Below are 17,171 nucleotides of genomic sequence, written 5' to 3'. Positions count from 1 at the left end.
TTAAAAGCTGTTACTCAACCATCTCTTGGGCGACGGCGTTGGGGTGCAAGAGCACAGAGACAGAATAGTTAAGCATTTGTTTCACATTAGTTCCTGATTCCCCTTCCCCTACCGTCTCAGCCGCACTCTCACCCTCTCTGCTTCCCTTTGCAACCGAACTCTATCCCGATCAATGCATCTCAGGCTGACCCCTCAATCTTTCTCCTCTGGCAGCGGCATTATATTTACTTCCCGAACCCTACTTTAATCCTTCACCTCCCTCCCCACCATCTCGCTTCTGGGCTGCGAGTCTACCTCCACTCACCTATTTCGCGCTACCTCAATGAAAGTCTGGTCAACACTTGGTGATTAAAGAGGGGGATTTCAAGTAATGACTACACGCCTGCTGTTCTTCGTTTGAGAAGCAGAAGATTTGGTGGCAGAGAGAAGAACATTGTATGAGTAAGAGAAAGAGAGATATAGAAAGAAAGAGTGAGAGATGGATAGAGAGAGGGGAACAGCTGATAGCGAAGGTGAGATGATGGAAAAAGCCCAGGAGACTGAAGAGCAATAAGGAAAGCAGATGAGAGGGGGGCTAAATTGCTTAAAGAGAAGAGGTAGGATCAGAACCCGGCCATGCTGGTGCAGCTGGAATTTCATCTTTATATCCTCACTCTCATTTCACACAACATTCACCTCCCTCCCCTCGCTGTCCTCTTCTCCCTTGTAAACTTCCCCTGTTACAGCTGTCCCTGCTTTCTTGGTCTCTCTCTCTCTGCCACACACACACACACACACATATACACCAGAGTTTACAAATTTTTGTAGCTTTTTCTGATCTTGTGCAGTGGCCCATCCAAACCTTTTTGTAATAGAACCAGACAGAAAGCTCTCATCATTACATCTGTAGAAATTTGCGAGTGTGTTTGGTATCATGCGAATTAGTCTCAAACCTCTAATGAAATATAGCTTCTTTAAAATTTCATCAATATGATGGGCCAAGATCTTGAAACACAGGAACTTCAAATTGCTCAAACTTACCACTGCTGATCAGTCAATGACGACTGGTATGTGATCCCTCGACTTCCCCTCCCTGAAGTTTGCAATCAATTCCTTGGTCCTGCTGATAATGTGTACAAGATTGCTGCTGCAACACCACTCAACCAGCCAATGTTGCTTTTGCATGCCTTAACATAACTGTCTGAAATTCAGCAAGCAATAGCTGTGTAATCCGTAAATTTATGCATGCATTTAAGCTGTGCTCAGCCATACAGTCATGAGTGTAGAGAGAGTAGTGCAGTGACTAAGAACTCATCCTCGAGGTGGACCAGTGTTGATTGACAGTGAGGAGGAGACCTTATTTCTAATCTGCAAAGACAGTGGTCTTCTATTGAGGAACCCAAGAAGCCTACAACTTGATCTGGTACTGGGAAATGAACCCGGTCAGGTGTCCGATTTCTCAGTGGGAGAGCATTTTGGAGATTTTGATCATACTTCTATCTCCTTTACCATAGCATTGGAGAGGGATAGGAACAGACAGATTAGCAAAGCTTTTAATTGGAGTAAGGGGAAATCTGAGGCTATCAGGCAGGAACCTGAATGCATAAATTGGGAACAGATGTTCTCAGAGAAATATACAGCAGAAAAGTAGCAAATGTTCAGGGGATATTTGCGTGGAGTTCTGCATAGGTACATTCCAATGAGACAGCATGGTAGGGTACAGGAACCGTGGTGTACAAAGGTTGTTGTAAATCTAGTCAAGAAGAAAAAAGCTTACAAAAGGTTCAATAAACTAGTGTAACACCTCCCCAACAGGCTGGTATATGTCTAGGGGAAAAGGAGATCCAGCCACTCACCAACCTCTCCTCCCGTACACGTAGGTGCTGTGGGAGTCAAGTTTATGCCACGCGCGCACACACACCATAGCAAACTCACACCAGATACCGTTACGGAATACACTTTAAAGATTTTACTAAAACTAAAAGAGTACTATGCAATACAATATATTTGAAGGAAAAGAAAATAAAGTAAAAGGTGCCAACTTATCAAAGTTCAGTCAGTTTAATGCACATCGTTGGAGCGCAACCATCGAACCATTCGACCCCTCGTCACTTTCCTCCGACCTCCACGTCCTCGCACCTGGGACCACCCGGGTGATCGACCGAGCAGTGCAGCGCACGTCCACCTTCCTCAGCGTCTTCTTCCCGACTCCACTGAAAAGACCGCGAAACCCCGCTCCCACACCCACAAGACAAAATAACTTTCCCCATTGGTCAACAAATGAATACAATCCCGATATCAGCAAGTCTAAAGCTAAACAACTGCGAGAGAAAGCACTTATCATACAAAGAAGCAATTTTGATTAACATACACAGTACATTGTACACCTGGTAATGATAGAGATATTGAAGGTTATAAGGCCAGCAGGAAGAAGCTTCATAATTAAATCAGGAGAGCCAGAAGGAGCCATGAGAAGGCCTTTGTGGACAAGATTAAGGAAAATCCCATGGCATTCTACAACTATGTGAAAAGCAAGAGGATAAACGATGAATGAATGGGACCAATCAAGCATGAGAGTGGAAAAGTGTCTATGGAGCCGGAGAAGATACCAGAAGTACTTAATGAATACTTTGCTTCAGTATTCAATACAGAAAATGATCTTGGCGATTGTAGGGATGACTTATAGTGGACTGAAAAGCTTGAGCATTTAGATATTAAGGAAGAGGATATGCTGGAGCTCTTGCAAAACATCAAGTTGGATAATTCACCGGGGCTGGACGAAATGTACCCCAGGCTACTGTGTGAGGTGAGGGAGAAGATTGCTGAGCCTCTGGCGATGATTTTTCCACCATCAATTGGGGCAGGAGAGGCTCCAGATGTTTGAAGCGTTGCGGATGTTGTTCCTTTATTCAAGAAAGGGTGTAGAGATAGCCAAGGAAATTACAGACCTGTGAGTCTTACTTCAGTAGTTGGTAAGTTGATGGAAAAGATCCTGAGAGGCAGCATTTATGAACATTTGGGGAGGCATGATATAATTAGGAATAGTTAGCATGGTTTTGTCAACGGCAGATCATGCCTTACAAGCCTGACTGAATTTTTTAAGGATGTGACTAAACACATTGATGAAGGTAGAGCAGTAGATGTAGCGTGTATGGATTTTAGTAAGGCATTTGATAAGGTACCCCATGTAAGGCTTATTAAGAAAGCATGGAAGCATGGAATCCAAGGGGATATTGCTTTGTGGATCCAGAATTGGCTTGCCCACAAAGGCAAAGAGTGGTTGTAGATGGGTCATATTCTGCATGGAGGTGGGTGACCAGGGCTGTGCCTCAGGGATCTATTCTGGGATCCTTAATCTTCATGATTTTTATAATCAACCTGGATGAGGACGTGGCGAGATGGGTTAATAAATTTGCTGATAACACAAAGGTTGGGGGTACTGTGGATAGTGTGGAGGGTTGTCAGAGGTTACAGCAGGACATTGATAGGATGGAAAACTGGGCTGAGAAGTGGCAGATGGATTTCAACCCAGATAACTGTGAGGTGGTTCATTTTGGTAGGTCAAATATAATGACACAATATAGTATTAAAGGTAAGACTCTAAGCAGTATGTAGGGATCTTGTGGTCCAAGTCCATAAGTCACTCACAGCTGCTAAGAAGGTTGACTCTGTGCTTAATAATAATCAATCATGAGATTGAGTTCAGAAGTTGAGAGGTGATGTTGCAGCTATAGATGTCCCTGATCAGACCCCACTTGGAGTACTGTGCTCATTTCTGGTTGCCTCACTACAGGAATAATGTGGAAACTACAGAAACAGTGCAGAGGAGATATACAAAGATGTTGCCTGGATTGGGGGGTATGCCTTATGAGCATAGGTTGAGTGAACTTGGCCTTTTCTCCTTGGAGCAACGGAAGAGGTGACCTGATAGAGATGTATAAAATAATGAGAGGCATTGATCATGCCGATAATAAGAGGCTTTTTCCCAGGGCTGAAATGGCTAGCATGAGAGGGCATAGATTTAAGGTGCTTGGAAGTAGGTACAGAGGAGATGTCGCGATAAGTTTTTTTACATAGGAGTGTTGAGTGCATGGAATGCTCTGCCGGCTGTGGTGGTGGAGGCAGAAACGATAGGGTCTTTTAAGAGACTCTTGGATAGGTACTTGGAGCTTAGAAAAATAGAGGGCTATGGGTAGCCCTAGGTAATTTCTCAAGTAAGGACATGTTCGGCACAGCTTTATTGGCCAAAAGGGCTGTATTGTTTTGTAGACTTTCTATCTTTCTAGTCCAGTTGAAGAGTGAAATAAGGAGGCCCAGGTTTTGGGGCTGATTGATTAGAACCTGTACACCTTTAGACTGGATGGAAATTGGAGGAACCTGAAGTCAAGCAAATGTTCAGAGACCAAGAGCAGCTTTTCACTTTCTGTTGCTGGAGAAGGTGTCTGCATGTGACAGCCTCTCACTCGCTGCTCAGAAAGGAAGGACCCTGAGTTCAAATGGACTCTCTCCTCTATATTGTCAGAGGATAGTATTGATGTTCTGGATGGGTGATTTATAGAATAGACTGCAGTTCAACTTGACTCTTTCAGTTTTGTGTGTTATATTCTGTTTTCATCCATTCATTCTTATTGCTGTTTACGCAATTTCTTTTGATTTATCTTGCACGCGGTACTGCTGGGGTAAGGGGAAATGTTGTTCTTGCTGCCATATGCATAATTTACATTTGCACATTTGGCATAATTTGTTTTTCTTTTTTTATTATTAGATTTTTTATACATTTTCTACATCGCTACAGATAAAAAAAAACCCAGATCGAAATGAAGAACATTAATACAGTGCAAAAATAAACATACAATAATAATATAATACAAAAAAAGATCATTGAGAAAGTACCCAAATTGAAGATATGTAAAATTAGTATCCTCACCAAGCCCTGCAACAAAAAAGAACTCCAGATCAACCACAACACAATATAGAGAGTATAAATCAGGGCATTCAAACCCCCAAAACTGTAAATACAGTTAGCAACAGAAGATATTAATGCCTACTACCAAAAAAAAGGAGCTCAAAGCAAGGGACCGAAAAAAAAATCTTAGTTAAGACAAGGTTATGAAAGTACTCAATAAAAGGTCCCCAGACCTTATGGAACTTTGTATCTGAATTAAGAACTGAATAATGAATTTTTTCAAGGTCTAAGCAGGACATAATATCATTAAGCCATTGAGCATGCATGGGCGGGGAAACATCTCTCCATCTAAGGAGGATTAAACGTCTAGCCAGGAGAGAAGCAAAGGATAATATTCGACACTTGGTCGAACTCAGACGTAAATCTGTCTCACCCAAAAAACCAAACAAAGCAATTAAAGGGTTAGGTTCTAGGTGGTGATTCAAAATATAAGATAACGTTATGAAGACATCTTTCCAAAATTTCTCCAAGCTAGGACAAAACCAGTACATATGAATGAGAGAGGCCTCGCCCCTTTTGCATTTATCACAGAGAGGACTAATGTTAGGGTAAAATTGAGATAGTTTAGATTTAGACATATGGGCTCTATTAACAATCTTAAACTGTAAAAGGCAATGGCAAGCACAAAGAGAGGTTGAATTAACCGATTTGAGAATCGAGTCCCAAGTCTCACCAGATAAGGAGATATTTAAATCATGCTCCCAAGCCATTCTAATTTTATCCACAGGGGCACGCCGTAAGGATGCTAATTTATCACGAATAAATGATATTAAACCTTTACCTAGTGGATTAATAGAAAAAAATAAATCCATAACATTTTTCTCAGGCATTTCAGGGAAGTTAGGAATTAAAGGATTAATAAAGTGTCTAATTTGGAGATACCTAAAAAAATGAGCATTGGGCAGATTGAACAGCATAGAGCTGTTGAAAAGATGCGAAGCGATTATCAATAAAAAGATCTTCAAAATGTCTAATGCCCTTCCTATACCAATCATGGAATGCAGAATCATACATAGTAGGTAAAAAAGGCGATTATGTAAGATAGGGCTAGAAAAGGAAAAACCATGGAAACCATAAAATTTCTTAAACTGAGCCCATATACACAAAGTATGTCTAACAAGAGGATTAACAATTAATCTGGACAAACTACTAGGGAGTACAGAGCCAAGAAGTGCAGAGATAGATAAATCTTTAGTGGAACTCAACTCCATTGCCACCCAATTAGGGCACTCTGGTTGGCCATGGAAAAAAGACCAAAAGGTAGCACAACGTATATTGGCTGCCCAATAATATAAAACGAAAGTTAGGTAAAGCCATGCCACCCTCTTTTTTAGATTTTTGGAGATAAACTTTATTAATTCTAGAGTGCTTATTCTTCCACAGATATGACAAAATAATAGAGTCTAAGGAATCAAAAAAGATTTAGGAATAAAAATTGGGATTGATTGAAATAAATATAAAAGTTTAGGGAGAACATACATTTTAACAACATTAATAGGACCTGCCAAAGACATAGATAGAGGTGACCATTGTAACAGACTCTGTTTTATAGTATATGAAAGATTGGCAAAATTTTCATGAAAGAGATCTTTAAACTTCCTTGTGACTGTAATCCCAAGATAAGTAAATTGATTATGAACTACTTTAAAAGGGAGATCACGAAATGTTAATTCTTGTGCTTCTTTATTAATTGGGAAAAGTTCGCACTTATGTAAATTAAGTTTATAGCCAGACAACTGGCTAAACTGATCAAGAAGTGAAAACATTGGAGGTAAGGATGTTGACGGATTTGAAAGAAAAAGTAATAAGTCATCAGCATAAAGAGAAACTTTATGCTCAACACCCCCTCTCCAAATCCTGGTCAATTCAGGACAATTTCAAAATGCTATCGCCAAAGGTTCTATAGCCAAATCAAAGAGAAAGGGACTTAAAGGGCATCCCTGACGGGTGCCACGTTTGAGGTTAAATAAATGGGATTTCTGAAAATTAGTCAAAACATTAGTAGGACACAAATACAGCAATTTGATCCAAGAGATAAAACTTTGACCGAAGTCAAATTTTTCTAAAACTGCAAAAAGGTAGTTCCACTCTATACGATCAAATGGTTTCTCTGCATCAAGGGAAATAACACATTCAGGAATCCCAGTTAGAGGTGAAAACAAAATGTTAAATAAACGCCGAATGTTAAAAAAGGAGGACGGTTTTTAATAAATACCAGTTTGATCATCAGAAATAATAGGGGAATGACAGTTTCTAATCTATAAGCCAAAACTTTGGGAAGATTTTAACATCAACATTAAGCAAAGAAATCGGCCTATACGAGGAACACTCTGTTGGGTCTTTACCCTTTTTTAATAAAAGAATAATAAATGCCTCATTAAAAGAGGATGGCAATTTACCATAATTAAACGAGTCAGATAATACTGAAAATAACTGAGGAGAAAGAAGTGAAGAGAATGATTTATAAAATTCTACGGGGAATCCATCAGGTCCAGGAGATTTCCCTGAAGACAATGCAGAAATTGCAAAAGATATTTCTTCTGATGATATAGGCGCATTCAGTTTGGCTTTAAAATCAGATGAAAGCAAAGGAATATTCAGATTATTCAAAAAATGATCAACAGAGATATTGTCATTCAAAGATTCAGAGGACTAGAGTCGAGAATAGAAATTTTTAAATGCATCATTGATTTCTAAGTGATCCGATGTAAAGTCTCCAATCTCCTTCCGGATCTTTGTAACATGTTGTTTGGCTTTGGAATGTCTCAGCTGATTGGCTAGAAATTTACCAGATTTGTCACCATGAGTATAGAAGCGACTCTTACTTTCAATAAGTTGGCATTTGACAGGTTGAGTAGACAGAAGATTAAATTTAGTTTGAAGTTCTACACGCTTCTTGTATAATTCAGGATTCTTAGTTTGAGCATACAGTTGATCCAATTCTTTAATCTGATTAATGAGGTCTAATCGATCTGCACAGGACTTTCTATTAAGATTTGCTGTATAGGAGATTATTTGACCCCTCAAATATGCTTTCATGGCATCCCAGACAATCTGGGATGACATTTCAGATGATGTATTGGTGTTAAAATAAAAGATTATCTAATCCTTAATAAATTTTAGAAAATCATCATCCGATAATAAAGTTGACTCAAAGTGCCAGTGTTTATTCCTCTGAGGGAGACCAGGAAAATTTAAAGACAAAGTAATTGGGGCATGGTCAGAAATCAGTATACTCGGATAGTCACAAGAATAGACAAATGGAATAAGTTGATTATCGAGTAAAAAGTAGTCAATTCTAGTAAAGATATGGTGAACATGGGAAAAAAAAGAATAGTCTCTCTCAGTAGGATGAAGGAAACGCCATATATCAGAGATACCATAATTAGAGAGAAAAGAGTGAATAGCTAAGGCAGATTTAGCAGGTAGTCTAGTAACAGAGGAGAATCGATCCAAATGAGGATCTAACCAACAATTGAAATCGCTACCCAGTATAAGAGAGTATGAGTTTAAATCTGGTAGTGAGGAGAAAAAACAATTCAAAAAGATTAACATCATCAAAATTGGGAGCATACGGGTTTGCTAGTACAACTTTAGTATTGTATAATTTACCAGAAATAATAATAATAAAATGGCCATTTGTATCAGATATCTTATTATGGAGTTCAAAAGGAATATTTGAATTAATAAGGATGGAGACCCCCCCTAGCTTTGGCAGCAAAGGATGAATGAAAATGCTGACCTGCCCACTTTGACAGAAGCTGAGAATTATAAAAACTACGAATATGAGTTTCTTGAAAGAAAGCAATGTCCACTTTGAGTTGTTTAATATGCGAGAAGATCTTCCTTCTTTTAACAGGATGACTCAGTCCCTTTACATTCCAGCTCACAAATTTAAGTGAATTAACCATTATCAAATGTTAGTGCATAGAAGGTAGCAGGCATATAAAAAATCAAGCAGTACAATAACAGTCTGGGAGCAAAAATGTAAACATAGATCCATAGAATCAAAACAGAGACATGTCCTGAATAACAAAGGAAAACAAAAGAAACAGTGAGTAGTGTTGGAACTGGAGAACCCACCACCCCCCTCGTAACCCAAAATTAGACAGCTACCTAAAAAAGCAGCTAGCTCTACCAAAACAATTAACCCAAGTATGACTTCCAGTTCTGTGTCGTTAACAAAAGTTCTGTATAAATAATATAGCAAATTGATGCACTAGAAAACAGAATTACAAATAGGAACAACTTCAACAGAAGTATAAAACTTAATGCAAAGAAAATCAGAAGAAAACTAAAACTAACCTACCCGCGAAAAATTATAAAAGATTAAAAGAAAAAAAAAGGAGGGAGAAAAGAGGGAAATTATAAAATTCAAAGAGAGTCCTTATCAAGAGTCCGGAAAAAAAAAGCAAAACTTAAACTATGAATCAACCAACAGGGAGGCCTTCAATAAAAACTCCAAACCTCCAAAACAAGTTAAAGACAATTGTAGTTCTCTATAGATAAGGTTATACAAAAATAAAATTGATTACACAGGTAAAATCTAAAAGTTTACAGGGAAACATTAAACTTAAATTATCTATTTAGAAAAAACGCACCAAGTCCAGGGAGAGATTGACTACAGCCCTTAGAGTTTCAATAGATAATGACTGAATTATTCAAGTAAAGTCTGAGTTCGGAAACAATAGTTTTACTTCGAGAAGTACTTATCAACCATTTTAGAAGGTCAGGCCAGTTCCGAAGAAGACTAGGTGGCTGGAAGACTTCCAACAAACACCTCAGCCTCCTTCACTGATTTAAACCACTTATAATCTCCAGTAGTAAGCGTAATTCGAAGATCAGCTGGATTTCAGAGCAAGGGTCTGAATCCGCGATCAAAAAGCGCTTTCATTACACCTTTAATCTCAGCATGCATCTTCAGAACCTGGGATGCAAAATCCTCCACAAAACGAATGACCGTATTTTGAAAAGCAAAAGTACCTCTGTGGCGTGCCTCCATCATCAAACGGTTTTTCACCTGGTATTGATGAAAGCATAAAGTAATCAGCCATGAGCGGGAACCCAGAATTGCTTGAGGAACATAGATCCTGTGTGCCCTTTCAAGCTCAGGTGGAGTCGGAAGAAATTCTTTCCCGATAATTTCTCAGAGAAACTTGGAAAAAAATTCAACGGAAGAGCCCTTTTCGGTGGCCTCTGGCAAACCAAGAATTCATAGATTGCAACTTCTACTCCGATTTTCAAGATCCACCATTTTGGAAAAAAAGTTTACTTTTCTTCTCCTCTAGGTTAGAGCAGAGAGTTTCAAGATATTGAACACGGCATTTTAAATCTTCAGAAGTTACGTCAACGCGAGATAAATGTTCAGCATGTTCATCCACCCTAGCATTAATCTGATTCAATTTGACATTCAGCTGGTTGAAAGAAGTTCTAAATTCAGTTCTAAAATCCATTAAAGTATCTTGTCGATTTTGTTCCAGAACAGCGAGAATGTCAGTTGGCAAAGCCATAGAAGTTTCCTTTTTCCCAGTTTTAGTACTTTTGGTAGCCATTATAGGATAGATGTGTTCGCAGGCAGGTAAAAGAGAGCTAATAAAATACCTAACTAAGGTTTAAGAAGGGAGACATATATTGCAAAGGTAAGAAGAATAACGGAGCAAAAGCTTGGAGCAACTAAACAATCGCCATCTTACCGGAAGTCCATAATTTGTTTTTCTTTGCACTTGGGGAGGTTTGATGTCCTTGGTGCTGTTTGCACAATTCGCTACTTGATGTTTGCATGATTTGTTTATTTTTGGTGCATGGGGAGAGGAGATGTTCTTCTCTGAGTGGCCTGTATGGTTTTATTTGTTTCATGGCTCACTGGAGAAGATGAGTCACAAAGTACTATATGAGGGCTAATTGATAAGTTTGTGGCCTAAGGTAGAAGGAGATGAGTTATTAACTTCAAACATTCTGCATAATCACTCAAAGAGTTGACCTGCATATGCTTGTAACAAGAGCTGTATAACTCAACTCCTTCTACCTCAGGTCACAAACTTATCAATCATCCATCTGTGAACACTTTCTGGAGGTCCAAGATCTATATGCTCCACAACCGCTGGAGTAGGTGTGTAAATGTAGGAGGGGAGCATGCTGAAAAATAAATGTGCTAGGTTTTCTAAAATTGATTCCTTCCACCTTAGGTCACAAACTTATCAATCACCCCTTATATTGCATACATGCTTTGATAATAAATGAACCATTAACCTTGAAACCTGAATTCCATGGGGAGGACAGACAGACTCCTTCCAGATGACGTCACATTGGAACTCTGACTTTCAATGCCACAAGCTGTAATAGAATTCAAATAACCACTACACTAATTTACCTCTCCTTTTGGCCACATCCCCTTCCTCCTACTGTTGTACATGGATAATATTTCCTGCTCCTTTTCAGTCCTGGTATTTGTTCTCTGTACAAAACATCTATATACAACTTACAACTTTTGCCTCCACAGCTGCTGTTTGGGTTGCTGTGTTCATCCAGTATTGCTTTTTTTCTACCCTTTAATAATGATGTTTTTTTGTGTTCATACTGACAACTGGCAAACAGATCATTGTTTTCACAAATCTATTGTTTGCATATCCATTATTAATTTTCTCTTTCTTATGTTTAAGGAGCTTAGGCCCTTTGTTCAGATTCATAAATTTAGTCATGCTGGCTAACATTATACAGCTCAACTGCTAGATGCACACAGTGCAGTAACTTCAGGATTCCAGGAAATCTTTAGTTATGACAAGTTCAGCTCATATACTCTTCAATATTTCACATTGATTCTTTGTTTGATTGTAATGCTGGAGTGATGATACACTCTGCAACAAGGATACAAATTGTGGTGGAATTAAAAGGCTTTGCTGCTGCTGATATCCAATATTTGCAATTTTCAGTCCTCCAAAACTATTACAGAATCTAATTATTCTGGAAAGACGACTTCTAATTCCTCAACAATGTTATCAGCTATCTCTTTCAGAACCATGGGGTGTAGTGCATCTCATCCAGCTGGCTTGTCTGTCAATCCAGGTGGCTTATCTAAATTCAGCATTCTGTATTTCTGTTGAAAGGAGCACCGCTAAATCACATCTGGTGTACTCCATATACCACTTCATATTCCTCTTACCATCTGCAAACCTGCTAATCAGCAACTCTGCAGTTTTATCCAAGTCATTTTCTGTACATTATAAGAAAGAGCACTGAATCCCATGGATAGCCATCCAACTAATGCGCCCATGCTTTCCAAAACCTTACTGAATCAAATCACTGTTTCCTGTCCGATACTTTTAACAGCTTGAAGGAAGATTCCTAATTCCTCCCTCCTTTCTCCCTTTTACTGAATTCAGCACTCTGATGTGTAGGTCATTTGTAAGGGAAAGCGAGGTCTGAATACACTGCAGTTTTGAAGAGTGAGGGGGAAATTCATTGCATCTTCAGTTCCAAATATTTCTCAGCAAGATTGCTGTGGCAAGGTGTTAGTGTTTAAAAATCAGGAGCTGCCTACTTAGGACAGACGTGAAACAAAGTTCGTTTCTCTCTCAAAGAGCCTTAAAACTTCGGAATTCCTTTTCTCCAAGTGGCTGTGCAAGCAGAATCAATTTATATTTTTAAGTCAGGATGAGGGCGAAAGGTTACCGGAAACATGGAGTAATAAGGCATGAAGATCAGCCATAATGTTATTGAATGGTGGAGCACGTTCAAAGGGTTGGGCATCCTATTTATCTCCTAAATCAGTGATCATGAGGAAATCCACCTACTTCCATTCTTGACACATCACTGACGTAAAGATCTCACCTGACTGAGTAATAATCGACCTCAGTTCAAAATAGGTCCACACAGCAAGCCTTCAGACCACTTTGTCCCAATTTGTTCAGTTGCAGCCCAGTCCCAGCTCGGATATGATAGGCAGGAGACCATGGAATCTATCTCCTCATCACAAGGAAGTGACTCTGATTACTATATCTTTAACGGAATTGTCAGGAGCTGTGAGGATTCTTGAATAACCACAATAACTACTCCAGGTTAAGCAGCATCCTTGCCTGCAGAAAGAGTTTTCCTTTCTGAGTGCTCTATCATTCACTGTTTTGAGTGCTACGCATGTTCGATTTCCCACAGCAGAGACATTGCATCTGGAAGTTGCTGGGAATGTAAAAAAAAATATTCACCAAATAACCATAATGCAATCAGAAAAATCTCACACCATCCCCTTCTCAGTCAGTGATATCTTAGTGCCCCCTTCAGGACAAAATAATTATCATTTGTAGTGGTTGTATACTGAAAAATATCTGTAACCAAATCTGACAGCAGAAATTGTGGAATTGTTATGTAGTAAAACACATAATGAAGCCATTCAGCCCATTGGGTCCTTATAAGCTCCCGATAGAACAACCCTATTGATATTAGTTCCATGCTCCTCACACATGCCACTCAGCACCCTTTGATTCTTTTCATTCCTCATTGCACTAAGGGGAATCGTACAGTACAGTGTCTGCACTCTGCAATGAAAATAGAACATCACTGAGAAACTCAAGTGGTCACAGAGATAACATTCAAATTTCACATGGACAAGATCACAATCAAATCCAGGTCACTGAAGCTGTGAGATATCAACACTGCTAAACATGCCTCACATACTACCTGACCATCCTTTTGCTTATCCACCCAAAGCATGGCTCACTGCTACTGAAGGAAGTAGATGAAAATAAGGAGGAGCCTGGGCAGTCCTGGCCTGGTGAGCTCTGGGTTACTTCAAACCATTTTGCTAAAAACAGCTGCCCTCCAAGCCAGCTGAATTGTGGGATAATGATTGGAGAGTCAAAGGGGCAAAGGAATGACAGTCCATTTATTCTACAACATTCTCTAGCAAAATGATGAAAGATAGATTTCACAGCTGATTATAATATTGAAAACTGAGCAGGTCCTGAAATCCAGCATGGTTACTGCTTTGTGTCTGGCTGGTATCATCATGGATAACAAATGATTGAGGTGGAAGAGCTTGAGTTATGGTGTCAGGCATATATGTTTGTTGCACACAAAACGGAGCATCTATTTGAAATGAGGTGCCAGAGGAAGTGGTTAAGATATGTACAATAGTGACTTTTAAAAGATATTTTTACAGGTACATGGATTGGAAGTGTTTAGAACATTATGGGCCAAACACTGGCAAATGGGACCCAATGGAGACTTGGATAGAGATCTTGATTGATATGGATCAGTTGGGGCAAAGAGGCTGTTACTGTGTAATGTACTCTATGAACTTCATTAAATCAGGATACGTTGCCTCCTATATGTTAATATCTTTTCATTGCCTGGATGAAAATGCAATTTTTCTACCATGTGTCTTCCCATGTACACAACATGGCTACAAAAGCAGATCAGAACTTGAAATCCCTGTATCGAGTAATTTGCTTCCGAGCTCACCAAATTCTATCCACCACCTACAAAGTTTGAGTCAGTAGCGCAATGGAATGCTGCCTAGTTTTATGGATGAGTATGTACTTGATAGGACATCAAATGTATGGGCCACTGTGGTTCAGTATGTGCAATTGAAAATCATGGATGGGATCAAAACTTGCTGAATGATGATCGCATCTTGAATATAGAGATGACAACTGTTTTGTCCAATATTAGCCAATGGCATAGCTAAGTGGATCAAAAGTGGATCAACAATACTCAGGATCTCATAAACTATAATCACTCACATGGGCCCAGCTATGTCTGACTTTTTTAGGCTATGTGGAACATTCCTGATTTCAAGCAGAACTTGTCAATTTCACCAATGTTGCCATGTACACTTGTGGCCCCCGTTGGTCATGGTCAACCATAGGTACTGCGCCTCTGGTAGTCACTGGTTTGTCAACAGCGCTGACTGTGACTATTGAGGCCGATCCTGGAATGGTAGGCTCTGCCACAGTTGCTGCATGTGTAGGGAGTCGTGGAATGGTGGTCCGCTGTCGGCTGTGCTCTCTGTTTAGCTCTCTGCTGCTCATACTGACTCAGGATCACTCTTTTGCCTTGCTCTAGGTGTTGCTGAAGGGTGCCTCCCCATTTGTTGTGTCATCTGCTGTATCCTCCCAGCACTCTGTGTTGATTTTTAAGGCTTTCATGTCGCACTTGAAAGGTCCTTGAAGCAAAGCTGGGGTCTACCAACATTCCTCTGGCCTGTTGCTAGTTCTCCATAGAGGATGTCCTTTGGCAGTCTATTACCCTTCATACGACAGACATGGCCCAGCCAGTGCAGTCTGCATTGTCTTAAAAGCGTGAACATTGTGCAAAGTCCAGCTCGAGAGAGGACCTCAGAATCTGGGACTTTGTCTCTCCAGGTGATGCCGAGGATGCAGCAAAGGCTGTGCAAGTGAAAATTATTGAGTTTCCTCTCCTGTTTGGAGAGGAAACCATACAGGAGGGTGCTGATAACACATGCATTGTACAAAGCAGTCTTCGTCTTCATAGTGAGTTTCGGATTCTCCCAGACATGCGAGGAGAGTCGAGCAAGGATCGATGTTGCTTTGCCAATACTCTTATTGATTTCAGCATCGAGGGAGAGAGTGTCACTAATGGCCGACCCCAAGTATGTGAACTTGTGGACTACTTCTAAAACGTAATTGTCGATGGCAATGACTCGTGTCTCCACTATGTTCTGGGCAAGGCCATTTGTTTTCTTTAGGCTGATGGTAAGCCTGATGTCCTTGCATGCCTCAGAGAAGCGGTCCATGAGCGTTTGTAGTTGCTGTTTGGTGTACGAGGTTATAGCAGTGTCATCAGCAAAGAGCATGTCATGTGTACTTCTACACTATCATTAAAGGTATTTTGAGTCACACACTTTACTCCTTGAAAACTACTTCAAAACCATTCTGTGGCAATGAACTTATTGTAGGTACTGCAGTCTCCTTTATTGCTTTTCATTTGGAAGTGATTATTTCAAATGGTACCACATGCACTGGATTCTCTTTATATTTTTATTGTGTCTGTTTATTTGGAGACTTGGCAATCAGAACAATATTGTGATGCTAATTTGTTTGTGCAAGTAATCTTCATGGAAATACTGTGATTACTTGAATGATAACGCACTTGAGAACCTTGTTAGGTGGCAGTAGATTTATAAAACCTTACTTTCAGAAGGAAACATTTTAACAACAACAAAGGATCCTAGTCACTATCTTCCACCAAACATTCTTTCTATTAATGTTTTCTCCAGATCTCTGTCTTCTCAATGAGGTTCAATGCCTGAATTTCTCTATCCATGAGAATTACTTTACTTGTCGTCTCTTCTTCATTCAGCTTTCCAAAAGTTAACGGCCATGGTCCACCTCTTGATTAAACCATGGAGGAGATGGATCTTTCAACAGAGTCCTTAAGTTACAATATAGCATGCCTGACGTCTGAAGCAATGAAAAGGACCTGAGTGAACCTGTTCCAGTAGTAGGTTTTGCCAAGATCTGCCATTTCTGTCTTCCCTGTATCCGATCTTGCAGCAAGTCTTAGGTACAAATGATCCATTGCATATTTTGTGACATCCAGACATTCTGATTGAGCAGCTGCATTTATTTTTCATGACCTGAAATTGAAACATCCTTTGTTGCTTGTGTGAGAGATTCACATCAGTCAGTAAAGCCTGAAAACCAGAAGATCATGCAGTGTACAAATCAGATATTTGTTGTCAACAGCTTCTAGCAGAGTTGCCCTCTTCTTTGGAGAGTTACATTATTAATTTGGGAATATGAGGAACAAATGCATGGAATACTTTGCTGAATGTTGGAAACTTTAAAAACATATTTTCATCATGGCAAGTAATCCTGCTCTCACAACTAGGAAAAAGATCATTAGGAACACCTGTTCAATTAGCAATCAACATGCTAAACTTTTGCATAATGGCCAAACCTGTTGCATGGGGCAACTGAGGAGAACCTAAGTGCAGGACACCAGCACGTCAACTGAGTTGGGGATGCTGGCATAGACGTGAATGTAGAACAGCAAACTGGAGGAATTTTGACAAGGAGACAGGATTTACAGTGACTATCTTGAAAGTGGAGCTGAAACTATAACTAACAGTTCTAATCTACAAGGTAATGAAGTATCGCATGAGAATAGACCAACAAACTGCCATCCTGTGATGGTGACGCCATCGTACTTATTTCACAGTCTCTGATGAAAACCAGGTGTATTGTAATTAAGTAGGCTAGCAGCAATTGGA

The 17,171-nt window shown here is 39.7% G+C and overlaps 1 protein-coding gene across 1 annotated transcript in view; it reads left to right on the top strand.

Moving 5' to 3' along the window:
• Nucleotides 1–17,171, top strand: part of LOC132406256 (immunoglobulin lambda-1 light chain-like) — a 280,487-nt gene that overhangs the window by 196,610 nt on the left and 66,706 nt on the right. The window lies entirely within an intron of this gene.

This window comes from Hypanus sabinus, chromosome 16 (genome assembly GCF_030144855.1).
Source record: "Hypanus sabinus isolate sHypSab1 chromosome 16, sHypSab1.hap1, whole genome shotgun sequence".
NCBI lineage: Eukaryota > Metazoa > Chordata > Chondrichthyes > Myliobatiformes > Dasyatidae > Hypanus > Hypanus sabinus.
This window is presented reverse-complemented; position numbering and strand designations above follow the sequence as displayed.